At 41.6% G+C, this 18,624-nt stretch overlaps 1 protein-coding gene and 1 long non-coding RNA gene across 6 annotated transcripts in view; one reads left to right on the top strand and one right to left on the bottom strand.

The window, feature by feature from the left end:
- The window catches only part of LOC105840452 (knirps-related protein), a 180,530-nt gene that overhangs the window by 141,021 nt on the left and 20,885 nt on the right, over positions 1 to 18,624 (top strand). The gene's annotated exons all lie outside the window — the stretch shown is intronic.
- LOC105840444 overlaps positions 1 to 18,624 on the bottom strand; it is a 105,626-nt gene that overhangs the window by 83,495 nt on the left and 3,507 nt on the right. The window contains exon 2 of the long non-coding RNA XR_004962410.1: positions 10,798 to 10,860. This is a non-coding gene — a long non-coding RNA (uncharacterized LOC105840444). The remainder of the gene's footprint in view (positions 1 to 10,797; positions 10,861 to 18,624) is intronic.

The raw sequence follows: 18,624 nt of genomic DNA, 5'->3' as shown, positions 1-18,624 counted from the left end.
TTTTTATACATTTATAATATTATATAAACGTAATAATATTATATAATAACTTATAATACTATTTAATTTAAATCTCAGTTAAAGTTATATTATTAGTTTGAATAAAGAGTTTATAATATAAACTCTTACCATATTTGATTGATTTTGTAACGTAAATGTTTAAGTTAACATTTCCTGCACTCCAGCTAGTTTCAAGTTTTAATAGATTGGTATGAATATCTGATATGATTGTTTTATCTCCTAATATGATCCCCTAATTTATATTTATTACAAATTGGGTTTTGGAATCTTCAAATAAAGAGTATGTATTTTAGGATTTTGAAAAAATAAAAATTTTTTCCATGACAAGTTTGATTTTTCAGTGCTGGAATTCAAAAAGTTATTTTATACAACATGATTATTCTCGGTTTTAGTTGTTCTATCCGCTGTAAATTCTACTCGTAAGTCTTGATGTATATAATACATGTAAACCTTAATCACACAAATAAAAAAAAGACGAATTATCGCCTATGGTTGGTCAATTTCTCACGGCTTTCATTCTAAACTTTTAAGGCTAAGCGATTTAGTGCACCTATTATAGAGCGAGACTAATACCTACCATCGTTATTGTCAGACGTCCCGTCGAGACAGTCCTGTGGTGTGTATTTTTAAAGTGATTATTCCGCTAAACAATCTCGCTTTTAGTAAAAAATGATTTTAGTAAAAAGGTCCTTATGAAAAATACAAATTATAATAATAAATTTAATGCATTTAAATAATACCCACTGTGATTTTGTATCGATTTCGTACTTTGATCCATGGTATAACGGTTACGTACGTACGTCATACTTACGTATTCGAGAAAGTTAATTGGAAATATATAGAAAAGATAAGATGTAAATAATTTTTTTTTTTCCAAAAATTCTATGCACTTTTTAACTTTTGTTATTAAAATAAATAAATTCAAATATTAAATATGAATAATTTTATTATTTTTTTAAATTGAATGTTATTCTTGTATTTATCTTTACATCTATCTCTTTCCCCAACACACATAAAGTTGTCCCTGCTTTAGAAAATCTCTGGTCACATTAAGTATTTCGCTCGTAGATGGTTTCCGTGGCAGAAGGAGGACAAGCGCGGCAAGCAAGAGTAAGATAAAGAAGTAGAAAGGGGAAAAAAGAAGGCACAGAGATCCTTAGGATAGGAAGAATAAAAGAAAAGGCGAGGGCGAAGAAGGCGTCGGAACGGTCGCCCGCAGTGCCGCTGACTATTTATCATAAGATCGATCGGTATCTCGAAACGATACCGGTCCGATCGGCGTCGTATCGATTCTTCTAAGGGCTTCAATTAACGTTATTAAAGCACCATTAATCTCCGGGTCGACACGATGTACGGTATGCACGGCATGCCGCGCCTCGCTCCGACCTCCTGCGATTCTCTCCTCGTATCCTGCAGGAGGATGTACGGATATAAAATCGATCCCCGAGCTCTCGATCCATTTATTCTACGATCCCCTATCGCGACCAGGTATGTGTCAAATGACTGAATGTGCACTCGCGGTAAAATAGAACACGTGTGAACTATCTAAAGATTCTGAACAATTTTTCTCAATCAACGAAATATATTCGCGTGATTAAAATTCCAATCACATAAATTTAATAAAGTAAGCTCTGTATCAACAAAGAGTTAATAATTATATTACTATTTATATTAATGTTCTCTTATTTAAAATTGTACTGTGCGCGTGTGTTTGCTATCATTATAAAAGATCATTAAACGTATCATGTGAGATTTCGTTAAAAAATACTTTTAAAAAGTATATATAAGAGTTATAAAGGACCGCTAAGACCAATATTTTTGTCAGTAGCACAATCGTTACGCTTGGATTTCTACCAAATTGCATCCGTCAAATCTGATAAACATTAGGAATCTCTTCCCCCTTTTTTTAGGTAGAACTGTCGTTGCGCGAATACCATAATATCACGCAAGTACCTTGAACAGTTGCCTATATGACTATTACCAGGTAATACCTGATATCGCGAAGAAGAAAAAATGCAAAATTAGACTTTTTTATAGTGCACGATGTGATGCGTAAATCATACCGTGAAAGCTTTAGGATAGGTCGCAGGGTACGTTGTTAGTCGGCAAATTAGAAGCATCGACAGTGTGGAGGTCGTTTGCAAAATCGCGTTTCACCGCGACTAAAGTGCGAGCATCTGCCGAGTGCATTTACGCAAGTGCGGTGCAAAAAAGAATTGAAAGATGGACGTCATAGATTCTGCGAAGACTGTACGATTGTGCAATACGAAGTAGCGCAATTTTTTTACAGTGTCTTTCCGTTAATAATAAAATCGGCAGTGGAAAAAAAATTATTTGCAAAAACATTTATCATCGATCCTGACACGGTTTTGGTAAATAATCTGATATTGTATACGTGAAAAATATTATTTCTTTATCTAATTTTTTATAAGATATTTTTCATTGCTTTATTATCTCCTTCAAATGATAAAAAAAATGTAAACTACAATCTGTCAAACAATCGCTACAAAAAAAATTCCGAAATATGCTTTTGCGTTATATTGGATCTTACAGCATAAAGGTAAATGATTTTTTTTCGAAAGTCGAAGCACCAATATGACGGCGGCGTGCCAGCATAAAATCGTGCACGAGTGTGCCTTCGGTGTCTCTCCCGTTGTATGTAAAGTCGCGTTAAGCGCGTATATACCAACTCACTCAGTCCGTGCTAATGAAGTAGACCAGACGCTGGGGCAAGAAGCACGGTCCATACCGCACTACCGGGGCGTGGCCCGCATACATGAATACGAAAAACGTAGTCCCCCGAACGAACGAGTGCACGAGGCCCGAGTCGCTCTGTTGGAAGTAAAGGGGTATAACGTCCCTCAGAAGGCGTCATCGCGATGCGTTCGGTGAAAGTAAATCGCGCCTACGATGCGACTGCCAAGGGGCCTGCGTACGATCGCACAAGAACTCCAGGAGGAGTTAAGAAAACGGCATTCGTTCGAGTCTCACACCGTAGCCATAATAAATTGCACGTGTATAATTTACAAGGTATATCGCGAAGATGCGGCATTCTTCTCTCGTGCGTCAGATTGCGCAATTGTTTTCTTCTTTTTTACGTATTGTAAACACTTTATTTTTTCATTATTAATATCATTTAGTTTTGCCTTTTTATTTATCACCGTCGCAATCGCGTCGACGATTTAAAAGGAACAATCGTTTTATCCTATACTAATTGAATGGATAATTGAGTTTCTCGATCAGACTCGAGCTATTTAACTCCGCGTCCGCCTTTCCGTACATTACGAAAGCACAGGCCAAGCATATTGTTAAGAGCGCATCGTCGCGACAAATCGCACGGGGTATTCGTGTGCTGCGAGCCGTGAAGTTCCGTTTCCAGCGGTCCCAGCGCGTAAAAGAAGAAACCGCCAGCTTGTGCAGCGAAGGATGCATCTGGCGCGAGGTCCCGGCTCGTCCTTGTCGATTCCGTCGCCGGAAACGCAGCCTCTTGACCCCCCTCTCCTAATCCCGCGTGCGCAATACTTCCGGCACAGGCAGATCACGTTTAGAAAGAGCTCGGATTCGTCCTGGTAAAGAAGATCGCGATGTCCAGATAAAATTGCAATTAGGCATGTAAGAAGCAGCCTACATACTGCGAGCACGGCGATAGAAAAAAGATTAACGTAATAATAATAAAAACAGCGCATTACAAAGAAGTTATAATTATCCGCTGTAAAAAAAGTCTTTGAATTAATCTTACTTTACGTAAGGTCTAAAAAATTGAATTGAACTGGATTTAGGGCCGGTTGATCTACTTTCGAATAAACTAATGAATAAATTTCTATGTTTGTACACAAACATATAATTAGGTAATTAGTTTATCCGGAGATGGGATTTTAAGCGAGCGGCCCTTAAATAGATTAATTCAGAGAGAGTGTCACTTGATAATTTTTTTTTTAATAATACCTACATATTGAAAAGCAATTTCGCAGAAATGTTGAATTTGTTTAATCACATCCTCGAGTAATTAAATCAGAATAACAAGCACACGTTAAAAATATTCGCTTAATCCGCATGCACTATTGTACTTGCAGCCGGATTTCGCTTTGTCTAATCGCAATTACATCGAGCATGTCCTTCGCCGGAACTTTCTTGCGATCGTGATCGCGGCACCTGCCGCGGAGTAGGGATCGATCGAGAACGAGACAGCGGGACGACGAGTGGAAAGGGAGGGAGGGAGGGAGACGAAGGAGCGGAGAAACGCGAGGAGGAGGGGGCAAACGCGAGGGAGGATGTCCAAACGGAATCAGGATCGGCATGGGCAGAGAACCGTGCACCGAGCAGCCTCGTCGACATCCTGCCTCTGCCAGGATTGCGACATTGACTCCGTGGCTCGCGCACGGAAAACACACTGTGTCTCGGGAGCGGAAGCAGATCTTGCGCAATCGGGCCGCCCATTGTCTTGAGATCCTCCGACGCGGGGTCGACTTTGGCTTCAACATCGACATCTTTAACGCCGCGCCGGCCGAAGAAACATCTCGTGGCTATCCGGTCATGCTCGACCTTACCATGAAGCGTATCGATCGCATTTCGAATGAACGCGTTGCAATCACTCGGGTCTTACGTCTCTGATTTCGTCTCGGTGTTTCGTCATTAATTCTCTCGACCGAAATGATCTTAGTGCATTACCTCCTAAAGCAATCGTGTAATTGCATTCGCTTGCACGCGGCATCGGTGCTCTTAGAACTCGCCGTTGTTATTCCTAAAGGGCTCTCTTTTGCTTCTTTTAATTACAGGTGTTGCGCTGATGTCATCCTTAAGTATCACAAATAACAGTAATTCACGGTATCAATCAATCAATCAATCAATCGGTTTCCGACTAGCGATAATAAAGCGCTCAGGTAATCGCGAAGAGAGCGAATCTGGGCGCAGTGCGAGTCGAGTGCGAATCTGCGTAAGTAACGCAATTTTGCGAAGGACGCGTAGGCATAAGGTAATGCTCGCCAAGGTGTGCGGAACGATTGCTACACTATTTCCTCCTCGCGCAACACTTTACACTTTGCGTGGTGCAGCGCACGATACGCCGCTCGGCGTGGGTCGGGCGCCAGAAAAGCCGCGCGCGCGTGTGAAATCTATGAATCACCCATCGCACACACCGACCGATGCATAAACAAAGCCGGCAAGTAGTAATCCTTAGACGCGTCTCTTCTCCGGATAACTCCGCCGAACCGGAACGCGTTTATTCGCGCCGCGCCAATTACTCCGTCGCGTGGGAGGATTATGTAAAAGGCCTGGCCTCGGGAGTGCACGCGATTAGAAGTAAAATGGGTGAAAATGTTGCACGACTACGTGCGTAAAATGGCAAAATGTTCTAACGAAGTATTAACGAAAGCGCCTAATGAGCGGTTACTATTTTCGTCACGAACCATTGCCTTTCTAACGGATAATCTCTGTTCTTTTTTTTTCTACAATAGTTTCTACACGGTTCCTTGCATTTCCTGGCGTTGCGCTTTGTCTTTTTGTGTGTGTGTTTTTTTTTTTTTTTTTTTTTTTCGATACTTTCTCCGGTCGAAATGTGGATCGGCCGTCGCGATTAATTAAACAGTAGAGTCGCATGAGCGTACTTATCGCGAGTAAAAATGGCAAGGCGGATTAAATTGGCGTGCCATATTTTTTTTTTAAACCGCTCCAAGGCAGTCGGGTGGTACGATCATAATCGAGACGAGCTTCATCCGGCAGTGCAGGTTGCTGCAGATGCGCAAGGATAAAATATTACGCGAGTGCTAGATTTAGAATGCGATAAGGAGATTGTTAATCTCCGGGACGACGTAGGAAGAGAAGACGCGTACGTTTGTACAGCATTACGTCGTGTTTCTGAGTGAAATCGTGTTAAAAGTGAATGTCAAATCCCGTTTCAATAGAAACTTATGCAAGTGGTTGACATTGACGTCTTGGAGGATTCATAATGCGAATATTTATTTGGAAAAAAAAATATATGTAACATTGTTCAACTCTCTTATCTCTTCTCTCTCACTCTCTCTCTCTCTCTCTCTTTCTCGTCGGTTTCACACATTAGACAGATCCAGATTCTATTCCATATTAATATATAAGCGGATCACTGTGACACCGCCACCCTTATTCATATATATGGATGAATGAGCATTAGATTCACGTAAAGTATCAATGTTAAAGCATGAGAGAGGAGAGGAGAGGAGAGGATAACTTAACCCTCTTCTGGTGCGCACATACGCATCTACATTAACCCCCTTGCCACGAGATCACATTGCGGCGCAAAGACGATTCTATTTATGCGCGCAACCGACTCGGACCTGGGGTTAATACGATGATATCACTCACGGGATATACTTACCTACTACGTAAGTCGATTAGCGCAGGAAAGCCGGAGACGAGTTTTGCGGTCGAAACCGAGCACCGTGGCCCGAAGTGTATCTCCCGACGTAAAGAGGGTTGGATGATGAAACGTGAGGGACAAAACGGGTGAAACTTGTTTCCTAGCTCTTTCACGAGATCTAGATATTTAAGCTTTTAATCCGCTGTGGAAAAAGTCCATTTCTGATACTATCAGCAAGTTGTATGCATACGTATCGCGTATTAATCTCAGAATGCGGCGTCTATGTATATTATGCGGTTTACATCTGGACCAAGTTGAATAAAGGAAAAAGCAATCAAATAAATTCAGGACAATGTTGACCATTTGATACAGTAGACAAGATAGACGAACAAAAGGGGAAAAAAAACGTTTCTTCTGTATTGTGTTCATCATTTCTTATTATTACAATTATATATTAATTTACAGACAGATATTGAAATATTTTTTATCAATACATAAAGAGAGATGACGAGACAGCTTCAAGTTCGGATGCGTGGTTTTGAATCCGCTCGCTGTCTACAAAAAGCGAGGATCCCAAACAACTCGTACGGTACTCGGCAATAAAATATATCTCGCCATTATGTCGGCGAGCCCTAAATATTTTCTCTCCGCGCCTTCCTCTCAATCTGTCGGAACGTGGCATGCGAGTCGCTCCTCTTTTTCCTCCTCTCCGGCTGGAAGATAGTGCACGCTTCGCGCGATCACTTTTTCTTCCCGCTTGCCCTTAACCTTTTTTTTCTCTCTTTCTTCCTCCCCGCGCTGTCCGACTCGTGAATACATCTACGAGTTAACGAATTTCGAGGCGCGCGAACCGGCACCCTTCTAATCCTGTGACTAACGTCCACGTCGAGAACAGAGCCGGTGCGAGCACGCGAGGATGCGGAGCAGACTAGAGGCTTAAGTCTTAGAGATCCGCAACCCTGTTTCAGAGATCCTTTTGTGCGAAGGGCGCGGGATGCGCTGGATGACGTCTTTATCGTCTCGCGTCCACCTCGTTTTGCTTCCCGCGCGTTAAACTAACGACTCTAGTATTTCATGGCATAGCTAAATGTTGCTTTTACACGCAATTAGTTTGCGAAAAAAAAAACCCTTCAAATACTTTAGCTATTAGTAGATATTAGTGATACTGTTCGTGCAACATAAATAAGTCTCTGCAGAGTTATATTCTATTTGTAGCCTTCCAAGTCACGAGTTCTGTAATGAGACTTTTAACGTTTCAATCGAATCATTATCGTTACTTTACCGAGCAAAATATAACATCGTTTGAAATATTTTCGTTTTACGGTTATAAATATAGACTCGCCCACTCATTCACTTAGCGTACTTTTTTTTTAATTATAGATTACTTAATGATGAAAGTCCAAAGATTTTGGACTTTCTATTAATTTTTATAATAATTGGTTTTGACATCTTCAGTGTGCGACGTCTTCTGTACATGCAAAGTACTTTAATCACAGTTGAGAAAGTAAGACGTAAACGTAAATTTAGAGCTGCAGTACAAGAAAGTGCTGCTCCAAAATACCAGCACTTTAAGACGTAAGTAGCATCCACATGAAAGACACGGAGCAACGTTGAATGAAAAAGCTTAATGACGTACTATTATTAGTCACATTGACAAAGCGTCGGAGAGCATGCGAACGAGCTGAGGGCTCGTCGGCGTCGAGGGCGTCTCGTCGAAGCGGCGAGACGTGAGAGGAGGCCGTGTGCCGCGTTAGCGCGTTGCTCTCTTTATTTTTCATCCTTTCTCTCTGCTTTACATACGCTACACGGTTACGGTGGGGCCATCGTCCTCCCGGCCGCTGCTGCAGCATTGCAACGATTATTGTGCCCTGCTACCTTCACACGGTGGCAACGCGGTAGCAACAGGCGACTTCTTTTGTGTGGGGATGCTGCGCGGATGTCTCGCGGCGACACAATGGCTCGTTTCAGCGGCGACCGGATTTCGGAGTCCAGAGTCACTGAATGGACCATTGGACCGAAGGGCAGACACGGTTGCCAAAGCCAATGAGGTACATCACCGTAATAACGCGCATGGGTGTTAACGTATTAGGAGCGATTTCCGTTACATTGTTGTACGTTGTTCTTAAACGTTGTTTGTTTCCAAAGCGGAGCGGGCCGAATTCTCGCGTCATTGCCCCTTGCACCGCTAAAGGATCGTAGATCGCGCAGTGTAGATTTGGGCTCTCGCTACTACAACAACGTAGAGTCGCAGCACATTATGACGATTATCCAACTCGTTTTACGATCCCCGCGCATAATCTTCGATGCGATTCATGTCTCACGGCCGAAAATACGGGCAAGTCACGAGGCCGACTTCCTCGTAGGAACGTCCACACCAATTAAACGAGCCGATACATATACTAGGCACGCAGACGCTACGTAATGGCGATTGCATTGCGCAACCTTGATTTCGCTCGTGCGAATAAAAACTATTGTCCGCAGACGATCGGCCGTGCCGCTTAGACGAACCGGTCATCTTCAGCGCCGGCACGCGCTGACTCGCAGAGCTGTCGGTTCGCGGTAACCGACTAAAATTCAAGGCCCCGATTCTGCTTCCGCGGTCAAGTTTGGTCGACTGGAGGCGCGTTCTCGGCCCTCGTTTATCCGAATTTCTTCAAGGCCGCGGTCTTGTACGGAGAGAGAGAAAGAAAGAAAAAAAGAGAGAGAGAGAGAGAAACGATGTTTGTCGATTTCGGGAAACCCGTTCGCACGGTCGCTTCGCACGATAAATTGTTACATCTATGTGGTTAACGTGGAGCCGCGCGTCTACTCGTTTTGGTAATTCGCAGACCAGCTCTTGAGTAGCATTCGTGAGTTGCAATAAGCGATTACGCAAGGTGGTATACGTGTGTGTTACGCGGCATTCATTGCCGGGGCCGCAACGAGGAATCATTACGCGCAGCCGGGCGTTACGGATATATGGAGCGGTATTTTACCGGCACTTTAGCGGTAACAGAATGGTCTTACTTTTTCTACCGACTTCTTCGTAATTTCAGTAATGAAAACGAGCAAAAGAAAATAATAAACGGCACGGGGCAGTACTCGAATCATTTCGGAAGAAATGTAAAGTAGAAATACTGCATTTTTTTAAAATAAGCTGCATCAATGTCCTTGATAGAAAGATATTCTTTGAAAAATTAACAATTTGTTAGACAATTAAAAAATTAATTTTAATTATGGTGAATTCTATATTTCTTAGTAAATATATAAATTTTTATAGAGCTCATCCGTTTTTATCAAATGATCATAAATGTACTTTTGGGATAGTTAAACAGATACAAACAGGCGGATTACGCAAACGAAATTGGATGATAATAATGCGTGGAGGTAAAAAAAGAGGGAGAAAAGAGATTGATGGCAGGAGACATAAAGGAGAACGAAGAAGGAGAAAAAGAGGAGGCGGTGGAGCATAAAGAAGAGGCGCGCGAGATCGCGGTAGCAATCGGCGGACCCATCATTAAAAATCAGTTAACCTCGCAATTACCGTACGAGTCCCAACCTATTAAGTGCGCGTAATCGGAAGAGGCTTTTTTGGAATAATCGTTCTCGGCGAGCGCACGGAGAAACGAGCTCGCGCGGTCGAACCCGCCGATTATGCGACCGATCGACGGGAAGGAAGCGCTTTGTTTCGTAGGGAAGGCACGGAAGGTAATAGGCCAGAGACGAATGGCGATTCTACTTCGAACGGCACATTTGCGAAATACTGATGGCTTTGCGCAAGACGTCTGATAAACTCGCCCGAGTCACGACAAAAATTTCAGATTTAACTGCAAGAAAGTTTCTGATCAACGAAAAATATACCTATTTCTTCTTTCTATTAAAATTTTTTGATTGATTCCTTTGCGATCCACCCTCAAATTGACTTTTTAAGCGCAATTTTTCCTCCTTCCCATCGATTCAAATCACGACACTTTTGATAATTCTTTAATCGGAAGTTCGAGCGCAACAGTTAAGCGACAGGAAGCTTTCATTTAGCGACCTAAGTAGTCACTTACGAGTCCATAACCCCTTCTTTACGTATGTTATTGCTTCGTTAAAGCGTCATTTTCTTCTCTCCTGATTTCCTCGAGACACTCGCAAAAGGCTATTTGAAGTTATGCCCAACCCCGTTGCCGCTCACGCACTTAACTCCGCGCCATATAAGACTACCGGAAGAGCCGTTTTGCTCCCAATATGTTCGGCCGCTGTATCGAGAACTCAAACGGAGCGAGAAGAAAACAGAGCGAGGGCCGATCGACGATGGGTGGTTACGAGTTACAGACGAGCTTGTCGGCACTTAAGTGGCGCCGAATAGGGACGCGTAAGTACAATCTGGCCTCGGCATTGACGGTATATATATGTACATGCGAGAACCGACTGTGCCAGCAATTTCAAGACACGAAAAGATGCGTTTAAAGTCTACTTACCATAGCTTCGATTGTGGAGAATTTGATACCTTAATCGATTCAACAGTCATCTCGATGGAGAGCCTGAAACGTTAATCATAACGTATTAATTCTTAAATATTAGATATTCAATCTCAACGTATAACATTTATATATTACTCTACACAACAGCTTTAAAAAGCATAGTTTTACAAAATAAGAAGATAATGTATGCCAGACTAGGATAAAAATTGATGTATTATAATATGTAATACATCATACGAATCAAGATATTTTTAAATTAAACATTTCAACATATACTTATTAAAAATTATTTTTATATTACTCCTTTTCAACAATAAGTTGTTTAATCTTTTTTTTTAACGCTCACATCTGCAAATGTAGCCAAAGAGATATCAGTCTTGTATGCACAATCTCGATAAGAGCGATCATATCACGTCACCCGCTTTTGTTGATCGCTCGCGATGGCAAGACAGGCTAAGCGAGTCGCATGGACCAACAAAGTCGAAGTTAGCCTTGTAGGCCTGTATATGATTAATGCGACCCACTGTGGCGAACGCAATATAGAACGACGTGCCTCATTTGCATTTGCGTTTCGAGGACCACCGTGTTTGACGTCGGAAACCTCTTAACGAGGAATTATTAAGGAACAATTAAACTCTCGACGAAACTCGCAATGTACACTGCCAACATCTCGCAAAACGAAGAGCGTTCAAAGAGGAAATATTTAAGCGTCGTTCTTAATCGATCTTATGTTTTATCTGATGTTTCCTAATGAGATGTGTTTATTTTTCTCACGACAGTTTGACAGCCGGGCAACATGTATATTCGTGTTCAATTTATTTAATTTTGAATCGATCCAATTATTTTACGTAAATGAAAGGGTTATATAAAGTAATGGCCTCGTAGTAGAGTCCTAATTATGAGATAAATTTGCAAAATTAAATGTTTTACAAATATACGTATGCAATAAAATTACATAAATTATTTTCTTTAAAATTTTATAATTATAATATAAAATCTTTTTTTAATTATTGCTGTAAAAAGTTACCATTAACAATCTATTAAACTCTCGAAATATTTCTTTAATTTATTGAAATTATGATACTCTTAGCAGATCGTATTTAATACAATAAACAAGTAATAATATATCTTAAAAACGTACATATATCTTAATATATATTAATTAATATACATGTCATTATGCCCATAATTGAAATTTGCATGTAAACATTATAACTATTTTTCCAAAATTCACAATCGGTTTATCAAATATAAAGTAATTTTTTTTTAATTATAATATTTACTGCTTACATTGAGATTAATAACTTTTTTAAACGTTGGATCGTTAAATTGACACAAATTGGTGAAAATTATCTTAACCTTACATAAATGATAACACATGATACTGTAATCTTAATTCATAATTTTATTCTAACACATTTTTATACGTTATTTTAGGTTATCTAAGTAAGCGATTTTTATAATCTTTAAGTATATTATATAGACACTCTTTCGTCTGTTGAATATATAAAAAAAGAAAGATGAATTGTCCTTTATAAACACTTCTTCGCCCATTTCGGAATTACTAAAATTACTATTGCCGATACTTTGTAATAGCGTCGCAAGAGTGTTACTCTACACCAAATTATTACTTTATAAGAATAAGAGGTCTTGAAGGAAACTACTAACGCGCAAGTAACGACACACGTATTCGCAACCGCGTGGGCGTTTATTGGCGACCTGTTTAACACAGGCGACAGTTAGTGGATTCAATGATCGTGTAATTGTCAGCGGGAAACCGGACTACCTCTCCTTCACTCTGCCCGCAAGCTATTTTGCAAATCTTACGATTACTCCAAGGCAAGATGAAGTATGAGAATTGACGGAACACCACTAACTTCTTGCGCCAGTAATATCATTTATTGTCGATTCAAATTTATGCAAAACTGTTTCATAAGTACGGCTTAGCGCGAGAGGTAAAAAAAAAAGTAAGGACATGTCGCAATTCGCAATATTTTATTGAAGTTCGCATTTTTCTACAATTTTCATAAATTACAGAAAGGACTGTTCACTTAATGCGCTTCCTCAAATAATCCGAGTAATAAAACTGCGAGAAAAATATGTTTGAATCGATCATTGTACATAGCGAATATTAATAATCAAAACATGTTATATCCCTGACTAGATTATCGACGATTTTCCTACGATGTATTGATGATTTTCGCGTCACTCGGTAATCTCATCAAGCCATCATAAAGATGCTGCTTCTCCCAGCTGGAAACCGTTTCTCACACTTTCCTATGGCTTTTCGCAAAGCAATAGACGGCCGCCAAGCGGATCCACGAGCTGCGGATAAAAACAACGTTCGGTGCCCGTGCGCACGCGAAGATCTTCCGCTAGAAACGATCCTCCACGGAGATTCGCGCACCCACGCGAAAGGACACGCGCTTCTATGCAGGTGCGTGCCCACGGGTTCGCGGGGGTTAATGCGTCGAGTAATAATTAAAACGCCATTTCGCGCGCACGGCGGAGAAAGGCGAGAGAGACGCGCGATTATAAAGCCTCTGCCGCGCCTATCTCGTAACGGTTTGGTAAATGGACCTCTCTGTGGCCAGTCATATCATATACATATTGCGCCGTGAAACGTTCGTAGAAACGTCCGGTAAACGAATACGAGGAGGAAGATACGACGACGAGCGCGTAGATTCAGCGGAGAGTATAGATTCGAGGCGGCGGAAACGCTTCAGAGATCTCCGTCCGCGACCTCTCCGAGAGACCCCGGGGTTCGCATTTTTTTCCCCCAAGATATACTAGAAAACCATCGACTTTCGGTCGAGTCTCGGTACTCGATCTTCCGCCGGTATCGCGCGCACGATCGGGGACGACGTTTATTAAAAAGACTCGGCGGCACAGGCTCGTGCGTACGATATATGTACGATATTCCGGTAATCTTAATAGTGGCATCTCAGCAGAGATTCTCCGCAACGCCCTCCGATGCGTTCGACGCGTCGCGGAGGAAATTTTTTTTTTTTTTTTCAGCTCGTATCGGATATGCATTTTGTATGCAAATGCATGTGCACGCCGGGGGCTGGTCATACGCGGGTACACATTACAAGAATGATCTCGCGCGGGCGCGCGAGCGCAAGCGCGTGTCGCAATTAACACTTACGTAAGGAGTAATTGAGAAACCACGCGGCTGCTATCTCGTGGGCAAAGATATACCGTATCGAGGAGTTGTTTTATAATAATTCGGTGTGCCGCTACGCGATGATCCGCCTGGCACTCGCGTAGCGTTTAGCGTCGTTTAATTTCCTGACAGCCGCCGCGACAGCCGACTCAACAATCGATCCTGTCTAGTCACGCGTTAAAGTTTCCATAACTCACGTATATATATGCGTTGCCCGCTGTAACATAACCGCGTAAAGCGTTTATCTTATTCCAGGCGATTTATCGGCGCGCACGTCTTCCATCGTTGATGAAAAAAAAGTCGTTTCTCTTTACCTTGTGCTTCTTCTCTCAACGGACACGATGCATCTTGTAATCAGTGCGTTTGCATGATAATCTGACGCGCGATTTGTACACGTATTTATAAAAATCCGAGATCATTAGGTTTAAAAAGATTAATTGAACAGAAAGATAAGAAATGCGTGTACGTATAATGAGACGGGATTTGACCTTTGCATCGAGTTTCTTTTTAAACGACGGGTAATCGGAATGTTAGTGGAGATCGTCGAAATGAGAGACACGACTGAGAATTAACGAATCAATTTTTTGTATCGAACAAGATATCAGAATTGCAGCAAAATTCTTTCGGCGATACGAAACGAGCGTGGTCTCGTAATTATGAAAACGTATTAAATTTTAGTCACGGGGAGAGCGACAGCCGCGCCTCGGAATCTTCGCCCTAATCATTGGCGATTAGACGCGGTGAAGCGTTCACGAGGCATGACAAAGAACGAAGTGTCGATTCCTGCCCCTCGCCGGCAATTATTAATCGCACTTAGCGCTAATGACGACCGCGCGCAGCGCTCGTATATGTATGCTAATGAAGCGTTCCTCTATTTTCCGTGAGGATAATATAACATTGGACGCCGCAGTGATTAGCATCGGCTCGGCGGCGCTGGGCCCTCGCCGATGAGGCGATTCCTCAGGGCGGCCGTGTGCAGATGGAAGTGCAGAGGGGAATATTCCTCAATGTCGCATCGGACCGATGAAGACCTCACCTGGGCTTCACCTCACGGGGGTGGCCGCGGGAGCCTTGACCGCGTGCCGCCAACTTAATCCCGCGTTTTAGCACGAGCGAAGAAGGCTCGATCCCATCCACTTAAACGAGCGGTCAAAGTGCGACATCCGGTTACGCGTTAACCGCGTCAAAACCGGAGAAATATTACGCCACGCGTTGCCCTTTCATATTTTCATGCATTCTCATTTATTTTCTTGCTCGTAAGAAGTTCATAGCATCGTTAATAAAATGAGTTTTCTATTAGATCGCTCCTTGTAAGAAGGTATAAGCAGGATTGTAAATTATGCTGTATATTTTTCGTTAGTAATGACGTTTTTATTGTAATTCGATATGCGACATTAATACAGAATTTTTCACTTTGACTTTTTATAATTTTACGCTTTGCTGTATTTTTTCATTCCAAGCGAATCGCATAAAAAAAAAGGTGAATAATTAATGGAATTATTATAAAGTAAAACGAAACTGGAATGATTGTGCATTTCAAATGCCGATTAACTGCGTGAGTTTATTATCCATTGCAACGTCGCGGCTCGCCAGTACGCGTGAAATTTAAGATTAAATCACAGACACGTAATGAAAAAATTGGAGGCAACGAGAGACGCATACTACGTTGTAAACATTTAACCCCAAACGGCGAAATATATTTTATCTGAAATATGTTTAGATGAAAAGCCATGGGAAACGTCAATTACGCACCGTCAATATAATAAATACTCGTTATTATATTACACTTTTATTATTTAAAGCGCTGAGATTTGCAAGCCTGGCAGTATCGCGTAAAAACCTACTGTGAAAAAAGACGGCCGGAAGCTGCATTGCCAAATATCCGCGGTGGCGTACTATTCGCGAGAATAGTTATTAGCAATGACACAAGACGCAATTAAATCGCGCGGACGAATCTCTGAGAAAAAAAATCGCGACGCACGCATCGTGTGACGGAGCGTATCTCTCTCTCTCTCTCTCTCTCTCCCCCTCTCTCTCGGGTGTCTCGAGGGTGAATTAATATGCGGGTGAAATGCGACGCGCGTGTATTATAAGGTAGAGAAAAATATGTAATTACGAATAAAAGTTTCAATTAACTCCCGACTTAACGTGAGCGTCTCCGCTCGTGATTCATAGGCTATATAACTGTGCGCGTCGTAGAATGAACGTTGGCGCGCACACGGTGTGTGCATCGTCGAAGGATGGTGCTCCTTTCACTTTGTTTTCCCGGATGCCTGACTAGATATTAACCTCCCCGACGAAGACGATCGTTCTCCCTCTGACCGCGGCGTCGTTACTCCGCGATAACCATCGCCTAATCTTACGCGACCTGTTGAGTTGGATAATTTCAAAGAGATTAAATAAAGATTGGCACATAAGACTGTCATCTAATTTAATTATCTAATTGTCGAGTTAAAAGTTATAGTAGGATAAACGTACTCGTTAAAAACCGGAGCATTCTGTATAAGTATTATAGATATATCTTATAAGAGCGTGTTTCAATTGAAAGACCCCGAGTTAAAGCGCACTAAAAGATAATGAATCTTAGTCTGAGTGGTTCTTGCATTCTTCTAGCGGCATCCTGCAGCATCCCTTTACTAGAATTTTATCGGGACGTTCATTACCCGCTTACAAGCTTAATTCGCGCGTCTTCCAGCACCGCGTCCAGTCTTCGGAGTCGCGCGTATGACGTTAACGAGCGACGCGACCTGTAATGGGATTACTTTGCGTAAATCACGAAACTGGCCGGTTGGTCCCGCCGCGTGTCGTACACACCTATTACGACATGCCTTTGACGACTCGTCCCCTTGACGCTTTGAGATACATCGGACGTTTAACCCCGAGGTCTGCGCCATACTGGAAGCACCCGGAATCGACCGCCCGTTCGACTACGCGATTCGCAAGTTCACCAGCTCGTGGTAACTTATTGGCATACAAAATATTAGCTGCAGTACAGAACCGTATATTAATCTTTTTTTTTTTAATCTCTTTAAATCTCTTACATGTTAAATATTATTTTAGTCCCCTCCCCCTCCCTCATCCACTTGGCTTTAATGACAATACAGTGCTTTTAGTGTAACTGTTATTTACTGCCAATGTTTTCGTTTTCTCCTCTCGAAAACATCGGAATGAAAGCCCCACAAGGTAAAAAACGTAGAGGTAGACCAGCAACTACCTGAAAGAGGACTATTTCAAATAACGGACCGAAAAATTGTAGAGTTAAATTCAACATCTCGCCAGAGACAGAATTAAATGACGTAGCTTTTTAAAAGTCTTATGCTCTAGCTGTAAGTGAGAGAGAGAGAGAGAGAGAGAGAGAGAGAGCGGAAGTATATATTATTTGCCGATCTCCATTTACATCAATATGAACAATCTTTTAATATACTTATAATTTGCAAAATATATTCAATATTCATTATCTTATTAGAAATTATGTTTAATATAATTCTAATTGTAATTTATTCATTATCGATAGATTATTTCTTTTTCTATTTTTCCAATACTTTAATGTCGAAACTGGAGTAACTTGCGGTCGCGTAAAAGATTATCCGTATTGTCCATTGTGTTGTCGCTCGCGCTTCGATGATGTATCGGACAATAATTTCACGGGCCGGCCAGAAGCGTAGCCCACACGTAGAGAAAAATAAATTAACGACTTGGCCCTAATTGCACGTTCAGATTTTTACGGGCGATCCTGTCGTACGCACGATCATTACAAACACAGAAAGAGTGCGAAAGAGGGGAGAGTATATGACATAGGGCTATAATTACTGCGAGCGTGCAGTTGCGGCGCGGTAAAAAGTCGGGATAAAACGGTGCCTCTATTAATTATCTATTACTTAATCGCGGACTCTTTCTCCCACCTTCTTCGAGCAAAAAGCGGAGAGAAAAAGCGTAAAGAATAGAAGCGCATTCATGTGCCTTACATGTGCCTTTGACTGTCGAGAAAAGGATTTATAGTTCAAAAGATCACGTTCTTCTCCCCACGAGTATACAATTGCGCGATTACATTTTTGCCAAAACGTTCGCTTTTACAAACAGTGGAAGCTATTCCGTGTTGTATCGTTTTGACCTTACGATTATGCAATACTCGGCTTTCTTGAATTTTTTTTTTCGTCCGACACACCGCCTATCACAAATGTCAAAACTTTTGCCTCGAATATCCACTGTATAGTATTCTATATATCCGTGAATCGCGCAAGATATACAACTTCGAAATATTCGAAAGAAATAGATCTGCGTGCGAGGAAAAATATACTCTCCAAGTTTTGGAAAAAACCGGATGAAATAAATAAATAGGATTAAAGCAAAAATATTTCGAAATAGAACAGATGCAATATAAAAGTAAATATATGATGCGGGACGTTATTTAACATTTCTTGGGGTTAATTATGCCGATCGATACACAAGTTGATTTGCGTTCGAAGCTCCAATAAAGAAGCCAACGAGGCAAAATAAAGGAGAACGGTCGCGTAACAATATCTCAAAAAAAAAACCCTCGCTTTATATCGCATACATATTCGTAACGAATAAAAAAAAGAAGATATTAATGGTCCAGGCTCCATTTCCAACGCGCCAGCGTATGTCGCTTCAAAGCATAAATCGTCACGCTTCAAATA

Source organism: Monomorium pharaonis, chromosome 3 (assembly GCF_013373865.1).
Source record: "Monomorium pharaonis isolate MP-MQ-018 chromosome 3, ASM1337386v2, whole genome shotgun sequence".
NCBI lineage: Eukaryota > Metazoa > Arthropoda > Insecta > Hymenoptera > Formicidae > Monomorium > Monomorium pharaonis.
This window is presented reverse-complemented; position numbering and strand designations above follow the sequence as displayed.